Here is a 23,111-nt window from a genome sequence, read left to right as displayed (position 1 = left end):
TCTTTAAACCATATGGAGTTGATTTGGAAATGATGTGCAATGAGTTTATAAATTAATTATTTGCTCAAATCTCTAATATGTCTCAGCTCTATTTGCTGAATAAAATTCTTCACTTCTCAATGATTTGTGATGCTTTGAGTCTTATATATAAAGAACCATTTTTCTTAAAAATGACCTTATTTGTGTCATTTAGTTGTTCATCAAGTACATATTTAATATCTCTTCCAGCATTAAAATTATATATATAAAGACACTTCTGTTTATCATTGGAGGTAATTAACATAACTTGCTTCAGTGTTAGTTTTTATTATTTATGTGTCTTACAATAATCTATTTTACTGAAACTTATGTTATCCATCTCCTTTCCAGGAGTTTTATCTCTCATTGCTATATTATGTCTTATTACATTGGAAGAAAACTGCAAATTGTTGTCACATAATAAAACTATATAGTGAAAGTAATAACTGGCATTCTTATTTTATCTCTACTTTTAATAAGAATGTCTCTAAAGAGTAGCCATGGCTTTTGATATAAGATAAAAAACATTTTTGTGTTAAAAAAAAATAATAATCACCTCTTCTTATTTTCTTTTTTTAAAAATATATTTTATTGATTTTTTTTTTTTACAGAGAGAAAGGGAGAGGGACAGTCAGAAACATCGATGAGAGAGAAACATCGATCAGCTGCCTTCTGCACACGCCCTTGACCGGAATCGAACCCGGGACCCTTCAGTCCGCAGGCTGACGCTCTATCCACTGAGCCAAACTGGTTAGGGCCTCTTCTTATTTTCTAAGAGGTTTTTTTAAAAGAAAAATCAGGAATAATTAAGTAATTTTATTAAGTGTATTTGCATTATTTATGCGTTTCCCATTGTGAAGTACAAGTACATCTGCTTAGTAGAATTGCATGAAGTAGAATGAAGGTGAAAACACACACTCCCCATCACATTATATTATACTAGTTGCCCGGTGTACGGATTCGTGCACATTAAAAGGAAATTAATTAGAAGGTGGCTGGTGGGGTGGGACTGGGCAAGACGAGCTGGACACTCCCTGGAGCCAACCTCCCTTGGTCCCTCCCTGACCAGCAGCACCTGGGGCTGCGCCACCATTTGAAAGGTGTCTGCAGAGTGAGCAGGGTCCCTCCGGCAGGTGGGGTCCCTTGGCCTGGCTTGCAGGGATCAGGCCAAAATCAGCTCTTCGACATCCCTCGAAGGGTCCCGGAGTGCGAGAGGGCACTCTGCAAAGTTTCTGTCATACAGGGTGCAGAATGCAAATGTAAGTGTGTAGTAAACTAGATTTGGGGCCAACAGTGCCCCAGCAACAACATAACCCACAGCCAAAGGTGGAATCACACTCCCTCCTCTCTGATTCTGGGGTGTGTCACCCAAGAACCGCAGCTGCCAAGTCACCGAAGCTTGGCAGCTCCTGCATTGAGCGTCTGCTCCCTGGTGGTCAGTGCGTGTCATACCTACCAGCCGGTCGGTTGGTCAGATGTGCACTTAGGCTTTTATATATAGAGATGGTGCTTTTGTAATCAGCAGTTCTGAAATTGAACTATGTATTAGTCTTGATTGCACACACCTATTAATTTTAAAAAATCTGAGGGCATTATAGAACAAAACAAATTAAAATGTTTAAAAATAGACATTTTTCTATCTTTTCCCTTACCCCAATAAATCAGCTTGCACATACCCTACTTTGGAGACCAGTCATCTAGACAGTGATTGGGTACATTCTACGCTGGAACATCTGTACACTTGTTGCCATCAGTCATAAAGGACCATAATAATGCATTTGAATTTGAATATGCACAATTTAAATTGCCCTCTGAAACTTGAAAAATAATTTTTAACCTAGTGGGATAAAGCTAACTACTGGGAAAAGTACACACACACAGATACACACACATACACAGGATGAGGGAAAAGCAAGTTATTCAACTTTGCCTGACCTTGGGCAAGTTATGTAGCCTCTTTGGGACACAGTTTCTTCATTTCTAAAATGACAGGGTTGTGCTAGATAACCTCCCAGCCCTTTCTTGAAAAGACATTTTGTAACAGTGATGACCCTGGGGGGGTTTCGGGTTAGGTGAGAAGCATATTTGCACGTCAGTCAGCAGGACAGCTCTGTCATTAGGAAATCAAGCAGAATGCAGCTCCAGGGTTGAGGATCAGAAGCGCAGTGTGCACTACAATCAATCCTGGCTGTCCCCAGGGGCCACGCTGGCACCAGTCAGAGCAATGGGACATGAAGGATTTGGAAATCTTTAGGCGGGATCAGAGAAAGAACACATAAGGATTAAAGCTTTGGAAAAATGGGTCCTTTGAGACGACGTTAAAGACATGCAATTCCTCAGGCTAGAGAAGGACATATTAAGATGGATCTAGCCTCCGGTCCCTGGCGTTTGAGCAACTGTTTATAGAGATTGCGGCAGTCTCAGATGAAGGTCTCTTTGTTGCAAAGAACAGAGACCTGCTCAAGCCAGCTCACAGAATCCACAGCCAGAACCATAAGTGTAACGAGGATTCATGGGAACGAACAAGCTGTGAGGAGCTCAAACATCTCTCTTCGCGGCCCTGTGTTCTGCATGTTCTCCTGCTCTCTCAACCTCTGCTCTCCACCTCTTACTCCAACTTTCCACTTCACCGTAAGGTCAGCTTGCAGTCGGACATCATGGTCCCTACTCCCTACTCTAGAGCTGCATTTTAAACTACGTTATCCATTGTCAATTGGCCTAGCCTGTCCATTTTCAATCCGAGGCTCCCCTGGCAGGATTTATTTACCCTACTTCATCTTTTAGAACTAGGCCACCCCAATCATTGGTCATCATTGGTGGGTCACCCCGGGGTCAGGTGCCGACCCCTGGTCATCTGAGGAGAGGACATGGGGCATGTGCTCTGGAACATGGCTATTTCGGGCTCTTGTTCCGGAGTCCATTGTAACAGGGTTTCTCACAACACCCTGTGAAATAATGTGAGGCATGTTGACAGAGGGCTGCCTAGAGGTGGTGGCCTGGCCTGTTGGCCTAGGCCCTAGGAGAATATAAAGTCACATCTCTTGCTGGAGCCTAATTTTGCTGCCAATAATGTCTGATCTATGCTGATGGGAGATCAGCCATTTGAGGACATTACAAAGCACCAAATGTGATTAACCACGGACAGAATTTCACTGCTTCACCAAAAGATGCCAAACACAACCCAAGGACCTCAGCCCTCCCAGGATGGCTCGGCCTGTTTTCATCCATTCTGATTATCCGGTTTCTACCGGCTTTCCTGAGCCAACACACAACCCAATACCTTTGAGTCACTGTCCTCTGGTTCTTTGATGCTACGTGTGGCTCTTCTGCTTAGCGTCCTGCCCAGGAAGCCTCATCCTCTCCCAGGACACAGAAAAGGAGGCATGAATAAACAAGTGGGTGGGATCATTATTGATGATCTTTTTCCCGTGCTGGGTTTAATCACACTACCAGCCTCAAATACAGGCCAGCAAAAAACCCAGTTACCTTAAATGCAAGGGCCTTGAGAACACAGATTTCAAATTATAGTAAGGTTTCATCTACCCAAAGCACAGCTTCTCAGACACCTCACTATCTAAAACCAGACCAGAACCTGGAGATGGGCCAAGCGACGTCTAAGCAGCCAAAATTATCTGTGGAGGCTCATATTGGTTTATTTAAAGTAGCATATAACTCAAAGCAACTGTCCCCAGAGGGCGAGATGAACTCTTACCCTCTGAGAAAGGCTGGATGAGTCCTATAAGGATGGAAAAGGGTAAGTTCCTCACTCACAATCTACTTACTTCTTGTTTGCACAGAATCTTAACGAGTTTGTCTATCTGGTTTCTCAACTCAGAACAGACTTAAAAGAAAAGCTGGGCCATGAGGCCACTACAGGTAAAGTGACACGCTCTCTGATAAAAAAAAAATTTTTTTTAAAAGTAGACCTAGAAACCCCCAAATGCATAGCGACATGAAGTGACTTGGACTAGAGACAAATGGCCACACATATCTCAATAGTTTTGGCACTGCTGCAATAATAGCACAGTAACTGAGCTTATAAAAATGGCCCTAAGCAGAACAAAAATGCTAAACTAAGATGTGTCCTATCTTAAAACCCGGGAAGTATTTGACTTCCTTTTGGGAAGGCTTCCATCCAAAATAATTAAATTTTTGCTCTGGCCGGTGTTGCTCAGTAGCTAGAGCACCGGCCCTTTTTGCCGAAAGGTCGCAGGTTCGATTCCCAGTCAAAGGCACATACCTGGGTTGCAGATTCAATCCCAGGCCGTGGTCTGGGCACATGTGGGAAGCAACCAGTCAATGTGTCTCTCTCACATCATCAATGTTTCTGTCTCTCTCCTCCTCTCTCCCTCCTTCCCACTCTCTCTGAAAAACAATGAAAAAATATCTTTGGGTGAGGATTAACAAGAAATAAAAATAAAATAATTAAAATTTTTAATGTGATTTTTCAAAGGGTCTCTTTCCGGATAACTGGGGTTGTACTACGGCTCCATTTGGACTCTCTAGACTTTTCCCTAGAGGAAAATAGGGCACCTAGTCCAGCCAGGGAAATGCTGTTGCTTTGATGTATATGCCTTTTGGAATAAACCAATAGGGGCTTACGGAGGTTTTACTGTATTTGGTTTGCAGGCTTCACTTGGCACCATCTCTTTAAAAGGCTGCCTGCCTGCCTCTATTTATAATCCAGCTGGAGAAAGGCCTCAGCAATGTATACAAATTCCTAGGATTTGCAGAGTGTGGCTCACAGAGCCCTGAGCCGCCCCGCTTCCCCCCCCCTCCCCACCCCGCCCCGAGCAGAGCCCCTGGCTCCGCCAGCACTTCTCCAGAGAGCCCCCTGCATCATGGTCCTAGTGCTGTGGCACCCGGGCCATGCCCAGGAATGCACCCACCTTCCTGGTGGGGAGCACAGGGCCCGTCTGGGGCCAGGGGCATGAGCCGCATTGGGCTGAGTAAACACCATCCCTCACTCTTGACAGCCTGCTCTGTGCAGACGCCCTCTCCGAAGGGCCAAAGACGGAGGCTTTGCACCGCTCTCCCCTATCAAGCCATTCTTTTCTTCTAAGTCATTCCCTCCCCGAAGCGACGCCAACTTCACATTTTCCCTTTTCCCCCCTCACACAAATTATTGCAAGTCATGGCAGTCTAAATATAGCCCCAGTCTGCTTTCCAGATGCGAGGCCCCACATTTTCCTGATGTCGTTCCAGCTGCCTCTTTGCTCTCGCTTTCCCTTCTCCTTCTTTCTCACCTTTTTTTTCCTTCCCCGATACTCCTGCTCTCCGCCTCCCAGACTCCTCTTGTCTTTCCTGCTTTCCCAGGCCGAAGGAAAGTTCTAGAAGCCAGACCTGACGCCAGGACAGCCCTCTCCCTCCCTCGCCAACAGCACTGGTTGGGAAGCGGGGAAATCATCTCAGGAAGAGGCGAGGGACACAGAGTTGGCTCAGACCCTCAGCAGGAGGCTCCCCAAGTCCTTGCCATTCCTTCCCTTGTTCGCTCTGTCCAGAAAGCACTGAACCCCCATCCCCCTCAGCGGTCCTGGGCGCCAAAGAGTCTATGTAGCTGGTCACTCCGTCCATGTAGCTATCTCCTGTGTTACTGAAAAACCTCAGCTAGGACACACCTCAGCCGTCACCTCCTTGAGGTTGAATGATATCGGTTCCATCTGCCTTTCTTCACCAGGCCTGGGTGTCCGGGGCTTTGAGCATTTTTATGGCCAACATCTCCAAGTTGGCCATCCCGAGTCCTTGGCCCTGAAAGGGTTGACTCCTGCCGGGTGAGCATATTGGAGGAATTCACTGGATGCTTTTCAATCGCAGGCCCCTGGCTAATGGAAAAAGTGCCACAGTGACGTGCGTTCATGCCTAACTTGAGCCTCCCTCCGGTGATGCAATGTCAGTCCTCTTCTGCATTGACAGCAAGTTTTGATTCACGTACGCGTCTGATGCCATCCTGCGCAATAGGCTTGCTCACCATCAGGCAGCGTTCTTAAGTTCTCACTTGGCGGTGTCAAAGTGACCGGCGTGCTACAGGTAGAGTGTATATAAAACTATTAGCCTGTTCACTTATTCACCAAAAAAAACCTGTTATTGGCTACCTCCTGAGGCCAAACGCTGAAAAGATACAAACGAGAGTCACCCCAATAGGCCCACATGCCAGTGCAGAGTGGCTCAGCCGTGGCCCTGGTGACACTGGGGGCTGGATGATTGGTTGCGGGCTGCCTTGGGCATTATCGATGTCTAACAGCATCCCGGGCCTCTGCCCTCTAGAGGCAGGAGCACCCTTCCCCGAAGCTGTGACACCCAAATCTGTCTCCAGACATGGCCAAATGTCCCCTGGAAGCAGTCACCGGGGTTGAGAAGCACTGGTCTGGTGGGCGGGACAGTATGCGCATGATGCTTACAATTCAAGGAAGCCCTACAATAGAGACATGACTGAGGGGTTGTGCATGGAGTTAGAGGGCATTTGAGCTGTGTTCTGAGGACAGGTACAGGGTTTCTGGGTAGAGACAATGTTAGAGGGAGGATATGACACTTTAGGCAGAGGGAACTGTGCAAAGGCACGGGGGCCACACAGAACAGTTTGATGTGCCTGGTATGGCAGGTCCCTGCGAGAAACAATAGGCGATGAGGACAGACTGGGGCTGGCCCCCGGGTTATAAAGGGCCTGTGTGACTAAGATGCTTGCACTCCATCCTGGGGATGAGAAATCGAGATTTTTAAGCAGGAGCATGATGAACAGACCCATTTTTGGCATGATGGGATGGTGGCCGGGAGCAGCGATGGTGGCCGTTCAGGAGGAGATGTGTGAGTTTGAATTAAGGCGGTGGTGCTTGGGAAGGGGTGGGAAAGGGGCAGGATTTGAGAGTTCCTTCTGAGATGGGACACGCGGGACTCAGCTTAGTGGATGGGGGACGAAGAGAGAGAATACAGTTGGAGATGACCCTGATGCTTCGGAGTGGATGCGATCCTGCATCAGCCCTGGGGTTTCTCTATCTGGAAAGCACTCGGGAATTTGGGCTGTGTCCACCTCACAAGGGAAGATGAGATTTGGGGTTATGTTTACATTGGGGAGTGTTTTTGTTAATCCTTCCTTGCCTCCTTTAGACCAGGTTCATGGGAGGCATCTGATGGAAAGAGTAAAAGAAAGGAAGAAAAATGGAAGGAAGGAAGGAAGGAAGGAAGGAAGGAAGGAAGGAAGGAAGGAAGGGAGGGAGGAAGGAAGGAAAGAAGGGAGGAAGGAAGGAAAGAAAGAAGGAAGGAGAGAGGGTGGAAGGAAGGAAAGACAGAAGGAAGGAAGGAAGGAAGGAAGGAAGGAAGGAAGGAAGGAAGGAAGGAAGGAAGGGAGGGAGGGAGGGAGGAGGGAAGGAGGGAGGGAGGGAGGGAGGGGAGGGAAGGGGGGAGGGAAGGAGGGAGGGAAGGGAAGGGAAGGGAAGGGAAGGGAAGGGAAGGGAAGGAAGAAAAGATCCAACCACTAGGAATTGGGTTAAGGAACTGAGCTTTCATTTGTCCCCATCGGTGACCGGCACTCAGGTGGCTCTGAGCCTCAGTGTGTCCATCTGTGGTCGGAGGAGACCGCCCGCCTCGCCAGGGTGTGGTGAGTGTGAACAGGGCAGCTTCTGTGGGTGGTGCAGACCCCGTAGGTACTTGGCACCGAATGCCTGCAGTTGGCCCGGCTTGTGAGTGGCTGTAACCAGGCCTGATGGAAAGGCCCCCTGACTCCACCGCGGCCTTGAGCGGCTGCCAGCTCATGGCAGGGCTGCTCTGAGACGCCTGCAAATTCTTTTTTTCAGGGTGTCTGGTGTCTGCAAAGAGTCTTCCCAAAACCTTCTCGAGTTCCAAGAAGCCCCTTTGGCTGCGCATCCAACTGTCCTTCCTGGTCCCCAGCTCAGCGTGAAACTTTGAGATGAGCCCACTCCTGTTGGCTTCATGCAAACCCTCCCTCCCAGCTCCCCTCCCGCCTTCCCAGTTAAGTTGGGGGAAAGGAACGAGTAGGCGGGAGTAGGAGGCGGGCCTAGAGGCGACTTAGAGAGCAGCTAGCCCAGCTGGCCTCTCACAATGGCCTCAGGCTTGCGATGGAGCACGGTCTCCCCAGTGTTTCCTCCAAGTGGGCAAGGGGGGTGGATGGCGCCAGGAGGCACGGTGGGTGTGAGTACGTGGGCGTGTGTGTGTGTGTGTGTGTGTGTGTGTGAGCTCACTGCCCCACACTCCCAGGAGCCCCATTGCTGATGGTGATCTCTCTCAACGCAGGAACAAGGCTGCATTGTTAGGCTGCCTATCTCCTGGTTTCTGATTCACCCCAGGCCACTGCAGCCTGGGCAGGTTCGCAGCTGCTCAGGGATATACTTTCCAGCACATTTAGGACTTGGAACAGCCCCAGGTTTCAGGAACACATGGTGAGGGGGGAGGGAGGGGCTCAAATAGACGGAGAAGGGGGGAAGCGAGCTACTTCTTTCTTACTTCAAGACGAATCTCCATTTTCATCATCTGATAGCAGGAACAGCATCTGAGGACGGCGGATGAATTGCAAACCTGTGCAGGTCGGGGGAGAGGGCAGGGTACTGGGGGGAGATGGGCAGATTTATTTCATCCTGGCTGAGGTCTTCTTGTGCAACCCGTCCCCTCTGACATGCAGCTCCTGGTCCAGTTACACAGTCTCCTCCCAGCCCTGGGCCTGCCAGGGAGCCCTCCCCGGAAGTCCGCCCCTGCAGGGAGCCTCTGGCTTCCAACCGCCGGGGCCAAGGGGCCAGCGAGGAGGTGGCGCCCGTCCCTCAGACCCGGGAGCACCAAGCGTCCAGTGGGCTTGGTTTCACACATTGGTCGTGTCTCGTCTCTCTGTCCTGGTGCCTGAGCAGGAGGGGATATTGCTGGCACTTCCCCAGGCTCCGGCAGACAGAAGCCAGGTGACCCTGCTGTCCATGCACTCACCCCTTGCAAGCCCAGCTGTTCGTCCTCCAGCGAACACTGTTGAGGCCTTCCAAGTGCCAGGCGTGGTCCAGGCACTGGCTTTTAGCAAGGAACAGAGCAAGGTCCCTGCCTTCTGAGAGCCCCCGTCAGCAGAGAGCCCACTTTACAGCACAGAGTGGAAGGGGTTCGGGCAGGACAATCCAGATCTGAGCTCCTCTGTTCCTCTGAGAATCCCGGTGGCCTGCTCACCTGGCTTCAGCAGCACCCTCCTCTGTGACCTAGCTGGGTCTCCAGGGCAAATACCTCCGTGTGTCTCGGCCATCTCAACCCACTGAGGAGGAGGAGCATGGGGCCTCGTCTTCCTCTGAGGACGGCTGTGAGACCCAGTGACCCTGTGCACAAGTTCCCTGGGCAACATCTAGACCAGTGATGGCGAACCTATGACACGCGTGTCAGAGGTGACATGCGAACTCATTTTTTTGGTTGATTTTTCCTTGTTAAATGGCATTTAAATATATAAAATAAATATCAAAAATATACGTCTTTGTTTTACTATGGTTGCAAAGATCAAAAAATGTCTCTATGTGACACGGCACCAGAGTTAAGTTAGGGTTTTTCAAAATGCTGACACGCCGAGCTCAAAAGGTTCGCCATCACTGAGTCTGATCCTAATCATCTTCTCCTCCCTTTTTCCCAACAGGATGACTGAGGATTATGGTCCATCACTCATGAGCCGGTATAAGAGCAGGCAGGCTGGTGCGTGACGCTGGGGTTGCTGCCTCCTCCCGCCCGACCTCCCTGGGTGGCACTCACAGGGCTGGCCTCTGTGTGGGGCTCGGAGCAGCTCCCACACTCCCAGACAGAGCCCCTTTCTCCTGTGCTCAAGCACAAGCTCGCTCACAGGTTCCTATGCAGCGAGCTGGGTGCAGGCGGGCAGAGTGACCTTGGGCCTGCCTCAGTGGGTGAGGGAGTTAGACCCCAGGCCCCCCGGCCCTGAGGGGACCAGCTGGGCCCTGGTTCTGCACAGACACCGCAAAGAAGGTGCAGTGGCAGGGAGACAGGTGAATCCCTGGAGCACTTGGCCCTCTGTCTGCCGTCCTCCATTCATTCCCAGAGGCGAACAACCCCACCCTTTCCTTGGGGACAGAGTGCAGGGGAGAAGGTACAGGTGAGTGTGTAACTGAATACAGTGGTTTAAACAGCGCGGCTGAAAGCATAGGCGGCACAGTCCAGTCACGGCGATGGCTCACAGAGCCTTCTGCGAACATGGAAAGTTCCGCATCTTCCCTGTCCGCGCGACAGGCGCTCCGCACAGGTGGCTGTCGAGACTGAGATGTAGCTAGTGTGACTGAGGACCTGAACCCTGTGTTTCATTTAATTAATTAAGTCGCCTGTGGATATCGCCTGTGGCGAGTGGTGTCCTCGTTGGACAGTGCTGGTCTAGGAGGGAGGAGGCCCTGAGGCTCTGATGTGCACAGACCCAGGTTCCTATCCTGACTATAACTCACACTCACCACGGAGCCGATAGTCTGTGTGGCTTGAACCCTCAGAGCTGAGCTGGGTGGGGCAGAGGTGAGCAGGCAGCTGCCCGGCCCGCTGCAGCCCCTCCCCCGCTCCCAGCAGAGGTCTAACTAGGGCTTCAGGCCTCGGAGTTTAGGAGGAGGAGACGAATCCAGCCTTTGCCTTCCTAGGTCTGCATTATCCCCCTCTCCGCGGTGCGCAGGAGATTTGACAGGGCAGGTCTGGGTGCCTGGGGACAGGCCGGCAGGCTCGGGCCTTCTGACAACGTCGCTAGATTCTGGGGCGAGATCCCTGGACCCAGGCTGGGGGGCGCTGTGGCTGAGAGGAAGTTTCCTGCCCTGGTCCCCAGCTGCCAGCTGCTTCCCTCCTAAGCTGTGCCCATGTGCCCACTTGTCTTCCTCCTAGACCTGAGTCAAAGCTTATCAGTCCCATGTCCCATCCTGATAAGAGCCTGCTCATGATTTTCCTACATGACAACTGCCTTGCCACGGTCCCAGATGCTGATGTCCCCCAGAGATCTACCCCTGCCCTTTCCAAGATGCCCCTGGCCCTGCAGGACACTGAGAGAAGGAATGTCAGGACTGTGGGGAAGGAGAGGGGGTCTGGGCCAGGCAGGCAGGTGAGATGGGTGGACAAGCCTTCTCTGAGGGCAGCCACATCCTCAGAGCCAGCCTCCTGGGCAGCCAGAGCATGTTGGCAGGGGCTGCCAGCTGAGAATCTGGGGCCCAGGACACTCAGCCCCCGCTGTCCTCATAGTGCATGGCACCAGGGGTTCATCTAGATGGCGAGGGCCACTGGCCTGCCTCCGCTGTGACGATGGCCAAGCAGAAGATCTGGCAAGTGCCAGGGAGCCAACAGACACAAAGGCAAAAGACCCCCTTACTCTGCCAAGGATGGCAAAGCCTGCTTCCCCATCCCCTTCATCTCAGGGGCACCAAGTGTGTTTGTTCAGTGCCGCTTCACCACCTTAATCCCTCTACAAAGAGGAGGGCAAGGGAACCCAGCTCCACCTACAGAGGCAAAGGTGGTGGTTTAGAAAGTCACCTAGAGACTCAGCATTAGCCTTCTCCCTCCCTCCCTCCCTCCTCACATCCTGTCAGATCATCAGCACCGTCATCGTCACCATTCATTAGGTATCTGTTACATGCTAGGTTTTGTTATATCATTTCATCTTCGCTATAATTCTGTGAAGACGATATCATTATACCCATTTCACAGATGGAGAAACTGAGGATAAGAGTAGGGAATGAGGTAGCAGAGAAGATGTGAAGCCCAGGCTGTCACTCTGCAAAACTGCACAACCATCAGGAGAGAAGAACAATGGAGTGGAGAGCTGGAGGGGTGGTTTCTCCTCCAAAACTTGCCTCAGAGGCCAGAACAAAGAGTCTGCTGCAGGCGCAGGCAGAGGGGCTGTGCAGCCTGGAGTGAGGGTGGAGAGCGGGGAGCCCGCAGGAAAAACACTGTGCAGAACCCGCAGCAGAAGCATGCCGATCTCCTTTCCCTCCACCCTCCGCATAGCCTTTTCCTCCGGGCCAGCCTGTTCCACTGGAAAAACAATCTCCCCTGCCTGGGGACTTGGGGCCGGCTGGGCCGCCTTCTGGTCTGTCTTCATTCAGATCCCATTTCTCTCCTCGCTGGGAGGTGGGGGAGGGAGTCACCCTGGAGGAGGCGAGGGTGAGGCTGAAGTCTTCATCTGTCCCCCTTTTAAGCCAAGCAAAGAAAAATAGCTCTTTGCCAAGATCTTTCATCTCAGTCATTTACTCTCGCAGATGTTTTCTGCAATATAAACAAGAAGCAAAGAATGTTGGGGAGGAGAGGAGGGCAGGAGGCGGGCAGGAGGAGAAGGAAGAGTGAATCGCCGGCTTTGAAATCTGGGCCTGCAGAGGCAAGAAACAGGGCCTCGGCAGGGTCCCTGCTGCCCTGCGAGAGTGGGCAACCGCAGGTCACTGCACTGGGCCAAGCGGAGGGTCACTTCCCAGGGCGTCTTTGAAAGGAGGTTCTAGAGAAGCCGCCCAGCCTTTGAGTGGGTGGTCTCCCCCAACAGCCTCCCTCTGCCTGGGAACTGACACATGGGGAGCAGCTGCTGGGGCCCTCGGGCTCAACCTGGAGCCGTGCCTGCTGGGCTACACACCTGCCCACCTAGTGCTCCCCGCAAGCTGGACAGGGTCCTGGGCCAACAGAGCTCTCAGCAAGACCGATGGGGGCTGTGGGCACCCACAGTGAGAATTAGGATTGTGGCGAGGGGAGAAAGAACCTTGGGCTGGGCTGGACTAGAGGAACACATCCTACAGTGGGTCAGGGGATGAACCCAGGAAGTTGGATGTTTCCCTAAGTTCTAAATGTCATAGGATTTTTATGCATGTCAGTAGTTCTTGAACTAAACTCTTAAACTAAACTCAATGCCTATTGGGACTGGCAGTAACCCAACGGAGTGAAGCCAGGTGGGGACTGTTGTGACCTGAAGGAGGCAGACCCATCTGAAGGGGGCAAGCCGCAACTCACTTCCACTGAATAACTAAGAAAACCCAGACATTCAGAGTTTTGCATAAAAGTTAAAAATATTTGCAATAATTTGAAACAAGAAACATTGTCAGACCCGTGAGGCCTGCCTGTGAGGCCTGCCTCCGGGCAGGTTTTAACGGGTGTGAGGCCTTTGCAGAATGTCGGATGAGTGAATGAATGCTAACTTCCTGTTTACTCCTCTTGCTCTCAACAAAGGGATATGTGAGAGGAGGGCGGGAAAAGCATGAGACAGAAAGCTTGTATGGGGGGCCCACTGTCTCCCTCTTCCCCACATGAAGCTAAACAATATGATGGATTCAGAAAATCAAAAGACCAGGTCCCAGTCCTGAAGGGTTGCACTGTGGTCGGGGAGACAGAGGGACGAAGGAATTGAGATTCACCCTTGACAGTGCTTGGTTGCGGGGCACAGAATGTTCAGGGGATGGAGAGAAATCAGGCCATGCTTCCCAGAGGAGGCAGCGTTTATCCGGCTGATCATGAATTCTGGAAGTGGAAGGCTTCCCACCCCACCCAGGACACTGAGAACTCTGCAGGATCTGGACCCAAGACCCCAGAAACAAGCAGGTGAGAAGGGCTGCCTGCTCAGAAGGAGTGGCTACCAGTGGCCTCTCTCCCTTCTCCCTTCATGCTCCCACTCCATGCCTTGTTAGTTTCCTCTAACTTTGCTCATACCCGTAAGTAATCCTCTTTCTAAATTCTTCTCAATTGTCCTATTGGAGTGTGCCATCTCTTTTGCCGTGATGCTGACTGATACACTCATATTTTGAATCATGTTGCCTAGAGACAGGGGACGTAAGCATTGGTGAGAATAGCATCGTGGTTAAGTACACAGCATTTGTGGGCTAACTGACCAGAGTTGAATTCTGTCCCTACCATTTTCTAGCCTTGTGGCATCACATTTATCATCAAACAAATCATAAGCACTCAGTAAACGAGAGTATTCCAACTTATTCTTACGGTGAAAATCTAACCGTTGAGGGTGTGGCTTTGGTGCTAGGAGAAGCTCGCATTACAGTACAAGGTCTTACTATGTACGGCTACCAAGGAATTTGGGCCTTAGGTAATCTGCCCACATGCTACAGGAGAAAGAAAACATTAGCATTATCATTGCTGCTATTTTAGTAGTGAGAGAAGCTTTCAACTCTATTATTTTCAAGAGAAATTTTTAGCAAAGAATGTTCTAGGGGGCTGTTTAATTTGTTGTGGTGACATTGGTTAATAAAAGTATATGGGTTTCATATGTACAATTCTGTAACACATCATCTGGATATTGCCTTGTGTGCCTACCAACCAAAGTCAAATTTCCTTCCGTCACCATATATTTGATCCCCTTGGCCCTTACTGCCCCCCACCCCCTTTCCCTCTGGTAACCACCAGACTGTTATCTGTGTCTATGAGCTTTTGCTTGTTTGTTTGTCTCATTTCTTCATGTGCTGCTTTCAGTTTTATATGCCACATGAGTGAAATCATATGGTTCTTGACTTGTTCAATCTGACTTCTTTCACTTAGTGTGATATTCTCAAGAGCCATCCATGTTGTCACAAATGGCCGTATTTCATCTTTTCTTAAGTCTAAGTAGGAAGCTGTCTTTTACATTCTATCTGACACCCTTTTCCTATCCTTTCTTGGCATGTTCTTAAAGTCTCCCAACCACAGCGTACAGTCCCTGCATGTTTACGGTATAGGAATGTGGTGCCCTTTTAGCTTGCCCTTACAGAGCTTCCTCCCACCCCACCCCACCCCCAAATGATGCTCTTGCCAAAATTAGGCTCAGAAAAGAGTCTCTTAACTCCATCCAAAAGCTAGACCTGAAAGAGGTCAAAGGTCCTCTGGTCAGCCACGGTTCACTCAGTTATTTTTAGCTGATGTAGGACAAAACAAGGTTCCCAAAGATCTGGGTCCTGTGAAAGTTGGAAATTCTGCCAAGGTGGAGGGGTGCAGCTCTCCCGGCTGGAGGACAGAGAACAATTCCCTTCTTCATTGCCCCGGGATATCTGTTTGCTGCCAACAGACCTTCCACCTGCTCTGTCTTGCTTGTGTTAGATCACATTAGGTTGGTCTACTTATTTGCCATTCCAAACCCAACCTTTACAACTGAGCCTTTCTTGTTGAACTATCAGTGTGTCCACTCATCCTGTGGGCCATCTCATGCCATGTTATGCTCTAGCTCCTGAGTTAGAAGCTTGGTAGTTTTCTGTATGTCTATCCTCATTGAAATTCATGATGAAGGGTCCTGGATTCTCAACCTAGACCCACTTCTTTTCTCTGCCAATGCTACTCACTACTGAGTTCTCTCTCCTAAGACCCCCTCGAGCTCTGCCATGCTCCTCTCTTCCCTACTCACACCGAGGCACCAAGGGCAAGACCTTCCTGCACAGAGATAGCTGCTCTTCCACCTACCCCTCTGTGACCTTCCACTCTGACGTCCATTGCTAGAGTCCCTCGAGTTAGAAAACCAGAGATGTTTTCATGACTTTTAAGGCTTCCATTGGCAAGACAGCAAGGAGAAGGGAGTGTGGACCAAGCTCAGAGTTTCTGTCTGACCCCAGATTGCCGCTGAGGGTGATGCCATGGGAAGGTGACCTCCCCACAGGCCTGGGGGCCGTCCCAATGGGATGACACCATTGAACACTCCATGTCAGCTCTGCTGTTGCCGTGCTCCTCAGGAAGGACACTGGGAAGATAGAAACTGAGCTTAAGGTTGAGGATGTGGGTAAGAGCTCGATTCGGTGATTTATGGTCTGGGCCACGGTTTCCCAAAACTGTATAAAGAGCTATTCCTGGACAAGTTCCTTATTAGTCATATGTGTAAAATGGAAACATCACTTTGTCAGAAATATACACCCCCTACCTCCTCCCCAGCTCTGTCTAAAATCAGGTTCTGGAAATAGAGCTGGGTATCGGGAAATGGACTTAAGAACACTTTTCTAGTAGCACTTGCATCACCCTGGCAGTGGCCCTTGTACCAAGCATTTACGGACGAGGATGTTGGGGCCATCAAAAAAGGTTGAACCAACTTCACACTGGCACTGCCCCCAGACATGCTTTCCATAAATAAGTATATTATGAATGTTTAAGCTTTCTCATTTGTCATTTTAAGTATGTAGAATCCATCCACTCTTCTCTGGTACCCATGCCCGACTATCTTTTTGGAGAATCCCACACTGTCCTCTGTTCTCAGTCCATGAGATTCCAGTGCAGCCAATCCCATCCCCAACTCAGGAGGAAGCACATGACCCAAACCTAAGTCAATCGGCAGAGTCCATTCTTCTGACCGGGCACCTGATTAATCAGAGCCAATAAGATGCCTTGAGGTTTCCCCTAGGACTTCTGAGAAATGGACTCACTCTTTTCCCAAGAGCCTCAAATCTGGGAGATATAGGACCTGAAACTGCTATCATCTTTCTGTTACATGGAAACTACACCTGAAGCCAACATAAGAGAGAGCAGAGAGATGAAAAGTAACCAAGCCCTCAGATCGTCTTATGGTAGCCCTGAACCCAGTTGTGTCTGACGCTGGCCCTAATTCTGGATCTTTCCGTTGCACGAACCATGAGTTAGCTCTCCCCTTTGCTAAAGCAGTTTGGAACAGATTTTTCTGTCCCTGACAACCAAAGGGCCCAGTTAACAGTTGTTTAAAATACAAGTAAATGGAACAAGAGAAAGGAGGCAGGACTAGCAGTAGGGCTATAATTTGCGAGCACCGTCTGTGGCTCAGATGCACAGACAGAGGCTTATCCCACTTGGATGTGAGGAGAGCAGCACAAGCTTGTACCCAGACAGGAAGAGGAGGGGCCCAGACAGGAAGTTCCCCCAGCAAACGCCACCAAGTTAGAATTGAAGTTACTACAAGAACGCACCGTTTCTATTGAGTTTAGTCTGTTGTGCCCCACTTTGTGTATTTAATGTAATAGTAAATCCTACTGCTGTAGTGAAACCCCTTCATTTATACCACCACAACTTGTAGCTCACTATAATTTGCTCCCTTTCCCTGTGAATTAATTAGAAGTGTCTATTAATCATGGATGTATTTAATTTAATCTGCTTTCCCCTGGTTATATTTAACAGAGTTCTTCAGAAAGATAGAACTAATAGGACATATATATATATATATATATATATAGAGAGAGAGAGAGAGAGAGAGAGACTCAGCAGGCAGGCTGGATTCAGGTAAGAGTTGCTGTTCCAATTACAGTCTTGGGTCCCAAGGCTGGACACTCAGACAGAATTTCTCCTTTGCTCTGAAAGTCTTTGGCTGATTGGACAGGGCCCACCCACATTATGGAAGGACATCTGCCTTACCTAAAATCAACTTATTGTAACTGTTAATCACATCTAAAAAAGCTCCTTTACAGAAACATCTAGTCTAGTGTTTGACCAAATGACCAGGCACTATAGTCTAGTCAAGTTGACACATAAAATTAACCATCACACCCAGTTTGAATATTAGTGAGGGTTCAGTTTTGGATTCTCAATACCAAGGTGGACACTACAAGTAACAGCCCCTTGACAATGCTCTGTTAGTTCCTAGCACGTAAGAAAATCCATGATCACTCAGTTCGATCTGGACGGAAAGCTTTCTGATGTATGTTGCTGTTTCTTATGTATGTAAATCGGTTCTCACTTACTAAATCTCCCCTGATTTATTTTTCATGGTTTGCAGAATTCCCTCCCAGCCACCATTCCAGAAAAGCACTTGTGCCCTCCCCGTGGCCCCTGGTAGCTGAGGATGTATCCACTGTGTCCTGATTGAAGGCAGAACCAGCATTGGGGTGATGGGATGAAGCCCCTCCAGCAGGGGAAGGCATTTGGCCTGTGCGTGCTGCCTGTGGGTGAGCCTTATCTACAGCGACATGAGGAAGACAATTTACCTGGCCTGGGTCTGCTAAAGAACCTGACTGTAGCCCCAAAGAGAGCAAGTTATCACCATTCCCATGATGTCAACTGAAGGGCCTCATCCTGCCTTTTGATGGTCCAGGATACATCTACCTACACTGATATCTTAGGTACTTATTTTCATTCCTCCAGTTACCTGCTATAGGCTTCATCTTGCATCCATCCCAGGGTTACTCCAGGACACATCCTTGAAGCAGCCATTTTTCATATGGGCATCCTAGGAGGGAGTGGTGGGGGGACGATCAATAGGCCCTGTCGGTACACAGTGTTACTCTGCATATAACCTCGTAAGAGGGTTTTCTGAGGATGTCCTTTAGGCTTCAGTATCTATACCTGAAGATGCCTATTCAACAAAAATCCTACATTTCCTAGCCTCTCTTGCAGTTAGGTGAAGGTCATATGACTGGATTCTGGCCAACGGGGTGTGGACAAAAGTGATGTCAGCCACTTACAGAGCTGGCCCTTACAAACATCTCAGTGACTGTCTAGTTCTGTCTTCTCTGTCCAAAGCAATCTTGATGTCACAAGTTTCAAATGGCCTAACAACTGAGATGTGGGGGTGTATTTGTTACTGCAGCATAGCCTTCCCCATTCTGACTAATGTAGAGCATGAAGGGGGAGTATTCCTCAGATCCGTAGTTCTCCTCAGCCCAGGAGCTATCTCGCAGATGAGGGCTGTTCTTCCCCAGGATGGCTGATAATCAGTGACCTCTCTCCCAACCTCTGATGAAACAACCTGGGACATCTGTCGTGCTGATGGTGACAGGTCAGAAGCAGTATCTCTCGTGTGTAAAACTGTCCAGGATCCTCCATATGCCCAAATCCCTAAGGAAAGGCTAAAACTGGTGAAGTCATTAAACCAATGTGGGTTTCCCTGAAAAGACTTTCATAGTTTTGAGCTCATTTAGAAGGAAAGAGAGAATTTCAAGCCCTAAACAGGGCGAAACCCCTTCCGTTTTAGTTGAAGATATCCTTGCTGGGGTCCAAAAACAGAGTCTTATCTGTTGAGAATTCCTGCAACTTAAGGTTCCTTCATTACAGAAAGCCTACCAGGCCTGCCCCGCTGTGTGACCCATGAATGTGGGTGGGACTGCCTGGTATTTTCATACTGTTGGAAACAGTGGCCTTGTTGATCTCAGGGAGTTCAGATTAAGCTGATTTCGCTATTTTTAATCTCTCCGGAAATAAGCAAAGAAGAGAGGCCTAATTGCAAACAGACTGAACTTTACATAGGAAATATGTAAGTCCCCAGAGGCACCTAGAAAGTGTCTGAAATCCAAACAGCCTCCCGGCCTCCCCCCCTCTGGGCCTCCCCTCTCAGGATCACGTAGGCCTGCACCCAGGGAGGCCTGGGGCAGGAGGAGGGATTGGAATCAGGAATTCAGCCATGGCCTTGGACCGGCCAAACCAGCCCAGCCAGCCCCCTGGGCCTGGAGGCAGGGGCTTTGCATGAGAAACTGGAAGACAGTTTGCCCACAGCTTGAGCCACTGCTTCGGGAAGGCTCTTTGTTCTCTCGTCCCCATGATTTTGGGTTTTCTGGTCCTTCTCTATTCCATGCTTGTCAAATTCCAGGCATGGGGAGGATTTCAAACACCATCGTCAAGTTTGCCACACACACACACACACACACACACACACACACACACCACCCCCATTGCAATTTCATTTGCCACACAGCTCTGAGATTTGTGGCCAAGCCTGACCCAGTAGGAGCTTTAAAACAGTTCACATGTCCCCCAGCTTTACCCACAAGCTCCAGTGTCAAAGTCCCAGCCAGAACCCTGGGCCTTGCTGGCAACTGAGCCATTGGGTCACTGCAGGAGGCGAGACAAGGCCCTGCAGCCTGCTGTGCCTCAGTTTCCCTGCCTGTCAGTTTGGACAACCATGACCACAGCTAATTCTGAAGGGTCTGCCTGTTTGATGGGACCAGGCACTGGAGGGGGCTCATATTTATGGCATGAAGTCCAAGAATGAGTCAAAGAAGACAGACCGAAATAGATGGGGAGCCCAGAGCCCAGAAGGGCAGCCAGAGAAGATTAGACACGCTGCCGGGAGAACCATCCCGATGACTTTGTTGAGGGCTCTTGCTCACAAACCGCCAGTGTGTTATTTTAACTTCCACGGGACAGGCCAACCCTTGCCTGTGATGGGAAGTTTGGGACCGGAGCCGTCCGTGGGCCCTGCTGTTGCCGAGATCGCCCCGGGAGCCGGGGCTCACTTCCAAAGGAAACCAGCATGGGGCTCCCGGGCTTGGCGGCCTGGCTGGACAGACGGACAGTCTTTGAGTGGGAAAGTCATGGTGATGAGGCAGGGAGGAGTGGCAGTGGCCCCCCTGCCGCCGCTCTGCTGGTGGGAGTAAGGCTTTGTTTAGGGGGCGTTTCTGCTGAGAAGTCCTTCTTCCCTCCCTTGTGCTTCTTGGTCTCATGAATCAGGCAGAGGGCAGCAGGCCAGGACACCAGACATGGAAAGGGCCCAGGAACTGCGGCCCTAGTTCCCATCCCTAGGAGCTCCGGGTCCCCAGCAACCCCTAGCAATGGCTCCCCTCTCACCCCTCAGATCCTCTGTCCCAGGACATGGTCTGGCCTGCCCTCCTGCCATTTGCTCCTTTTAATCCTCCCTTCTCCTGAAGAGCAGCCCTGGCAGGTCCGGTCCGCCCTCCCGTCCACTGGAGTGCTGCAGGCAACAATGTCACCTGATTCCAGTTTGCCAGACACCTTCTCTAAGGCCAGCTCTCACCCACTGGTAGGGAGGGAGGGGCTCACAAATACCTCATTTCAGCTCCCAAGACCCTTTCTCCCCTCTCGCTGTCTGCTCTCAATCTGCCTTCCATTTCCCGCTCATCTCTACCGGAAATGCTCCCAGCCAAAGCCAGCCAAACCAAGCAGGTGTCTGTGGGCTCACGCTCCCTCTGAGGACGAGGCTACCAGATTGCGCCGGATGCCAGACAGCTCCTGGCGTCTGCCACTGGCCCTCCCAAGATGGCAGCCTGTGGAGACACAGCCAAAGCCTTGATCCAACCTCTTCCCAGTCCAGCTCTGTTGACAAACATGAAACTCCCTGCCAAGGAAGAGCCAGCCTGGACTGCCCGTAAGGCACCCCCCGATAACTGGGCAAACCACCCATCCTGGGTGGGTTGGTGCCTAGGGGCTTACTAGTGAGCCAGTCTGCGGAAGAAGGCAGGAGGAAGAGGTCCAGGGCAAATGTCAGATTTGGGGACAGCCGTTGCTAGTAACATGTCTGTATCTGGGAAACACACACACACACACACACACACACACACACGGGAACTCACAGTGGAGAAGAGACTTTTAAAGCTGTCCACGATGTAGCCCTATGCTACCCCTGCCCCAGTCTGCTCTGCCATTCCTTCTCCCACGGGAATTCCACCTTGGCCACACCTGCAAACCCACCCTGTGTCCTGCCCCATCCCTGCTCCTTCCACTCCCTTCGCTCACAATATCTATCTAGATTTTGCCCATCTTCCGAGGTCCGGCTCCAATACTGCCCTCCCCCAACTTCCTGGGGAACCTGGAGCCTGCACCCCTCTTTTCCTTCACTCACGGCACCTTTCATCTACTCCACACCGTTTGCTTCTTTATCGAGGACCACCCATGTGGTCTCTCTTTCAGATGTTGGTCTTTGTCTCCCTGAGTCTGTGTGTCCCCAACCTTGTGCCAGAATTCTTGCCCCAAGGATGGCCCCACCTCAGTGCTCTGAACACTGTAGGGCAGTGATGGCGAACCTTTTGAGCTCGGCGTGTCAGCATTTTGAAAAACCCTAACTTAACTCTGGTGCCGTGTCACATATAGAAATTTTTTGATATTTGCAACCATAGTAAAACAAAGACATATTTTTGATATTTATTTTATATATTTAAATGCCATTTAACAAAGAAAAATCAACCAAAAAAATGAGTTTGCGTGTCACCTCTGACACACGTGTCATAGGTTCGCCATCACTGCTGTAGGGCCTCAGGCAGTAATTGATTGGTTATACAAAAAAAAAAAAAGAATGTAAGTGATCAGAAAGATGCTTCACCTAGAAGAACTATATAAATGTTCAGTGAAACAAAATGTGGGCCCAGGTGGGCCCTTCTGGGGGGCAGTGGTTAACGGGTTTCCTTCCCAGGCCTCCCCTCACAGGCCTAGAATCCCAGAGGCCCCGGCAAGGGGGTGGTTGAGTGAACAGAGTCCTGCAATCAAGCAAGACCATAAATGTGAAGCCGGGGAGCTAAACAATGTTGGTTTTACAACTGCAGGTGATGAGAACGGTATTTATAGACTCAGTGACATGTTTGAAGCAGCGAGGCCCGGAGGCTAATATTTTAAGCTGGACATCCTGAGACCCTGACATTCTGTTTTCATTCTCCGCCCCATCCTTCCCACCCGCACCCGCTGGAACTTTCCATGCAATCCCGACAAGACATGAAACCTCTATTGTCTCTCAGTCCCTCCGAGTGCTGAGGAAGATTTAAAACTGCTCTGGAGAAGGATGACTGGTGATGAGTGGGAAACACTCGGAGGCCTCGAGGTGACATTGGCCATTACACCGAGGCTTCCATCAGAGAATTTCAAAACCCCAGGCAGAGGGGAGGGCCTTCAGAGAACCCCGAGAACCCCCGGGCACCGGGCCGGGAGTAGGAATAGTGAGTCCTTGTTGCAGACAGATCCACCTGGGCCCAGAGGGTCGGAGAGTCTATGTAAGACCTTCCTTTCGCTTGAGCTCAGTTTTATACTGGATAAAAGTTCCTAAGGCAAATCCACAACCAGAGGGTGGGAACTGAAAACTTTGCTGTTTAAAAGGCCCAGAGCATAAACGCAGAAATCAGTGTTTTCCCTCAGAGCAATCTAGAAAGTACTAGCCAAAGAACAAATTACAGCTAGCTAACAAGTATCACGGAAGCACCATCGATCACAGGGGATGGAAAATAACCAGGAGATCATCGCTCCGTCTCCCAGGGGCCAAATGGCCAGGATGCAGCCCACAGTCCCCCCTCTGAGGTGTCTGCCTTTCTCTTGCTTTGTACTGTAAGCAGCGTTCTGGATTCATCTCCCATACACCCGCGCCCCCGCCCCAACACTTACACACGCAGTCACGCAGACAGGCAGCGCCCACAGAACAGAGCTCCTCATGCATGCAAATGAAGTCCAGAGCATTCCCTACCGTGGGGTTTTTCACTCTTTGTAAACAACTCTGGATGCTCATCAATAGTCCACCAGCCATGCTGACCACTTCTACAGACAAGCCCCAT

The 23,111-nt window shown here is 50.2% G+C and overlaps 1 long non-coding RNA gene across 1 annotated transcript; it reads right to left on the bottom strand.

Moving 5' to 3' along the window:
• Positions 1-604: 604 nt before the first annotated feature.
• On the bottom strand, positions 605-23,111 carry LOC139012233 (uncharacterized). Its single transcript, XR_011471841.1, has 2 exons — positions 23,024-23,111; positions 605-789 (listed from the first exon to the last, which is right to left on the bottom strand). It is a non-coding gene; the product is annotated as an uncharacterized lncRNA (long non-coding RNA).

Source organism: Myotis yumanensis, unplaced genomic scaffold (genome assembly GCF_028538775.1).
Source record: "Myotis yumanensis isolate MYYU_CA2020_CCGP unplaced genomic scaffold, mMyoYum1.0.hap1 SCAF_1, whole genome shotgun sequence".
NCBI classification, from domain to species: Eukaryota; Metazoa; Chordata; class Mammalia; order Chiroptera; family Vespertilionidae; genus Myotis; species Myotis yumanensis.
The sequence above is the reverse complement of the archived record's forward strand: the minus strand, read 5'-3'. Positions and strand labels throughout refer to the sequence as shown.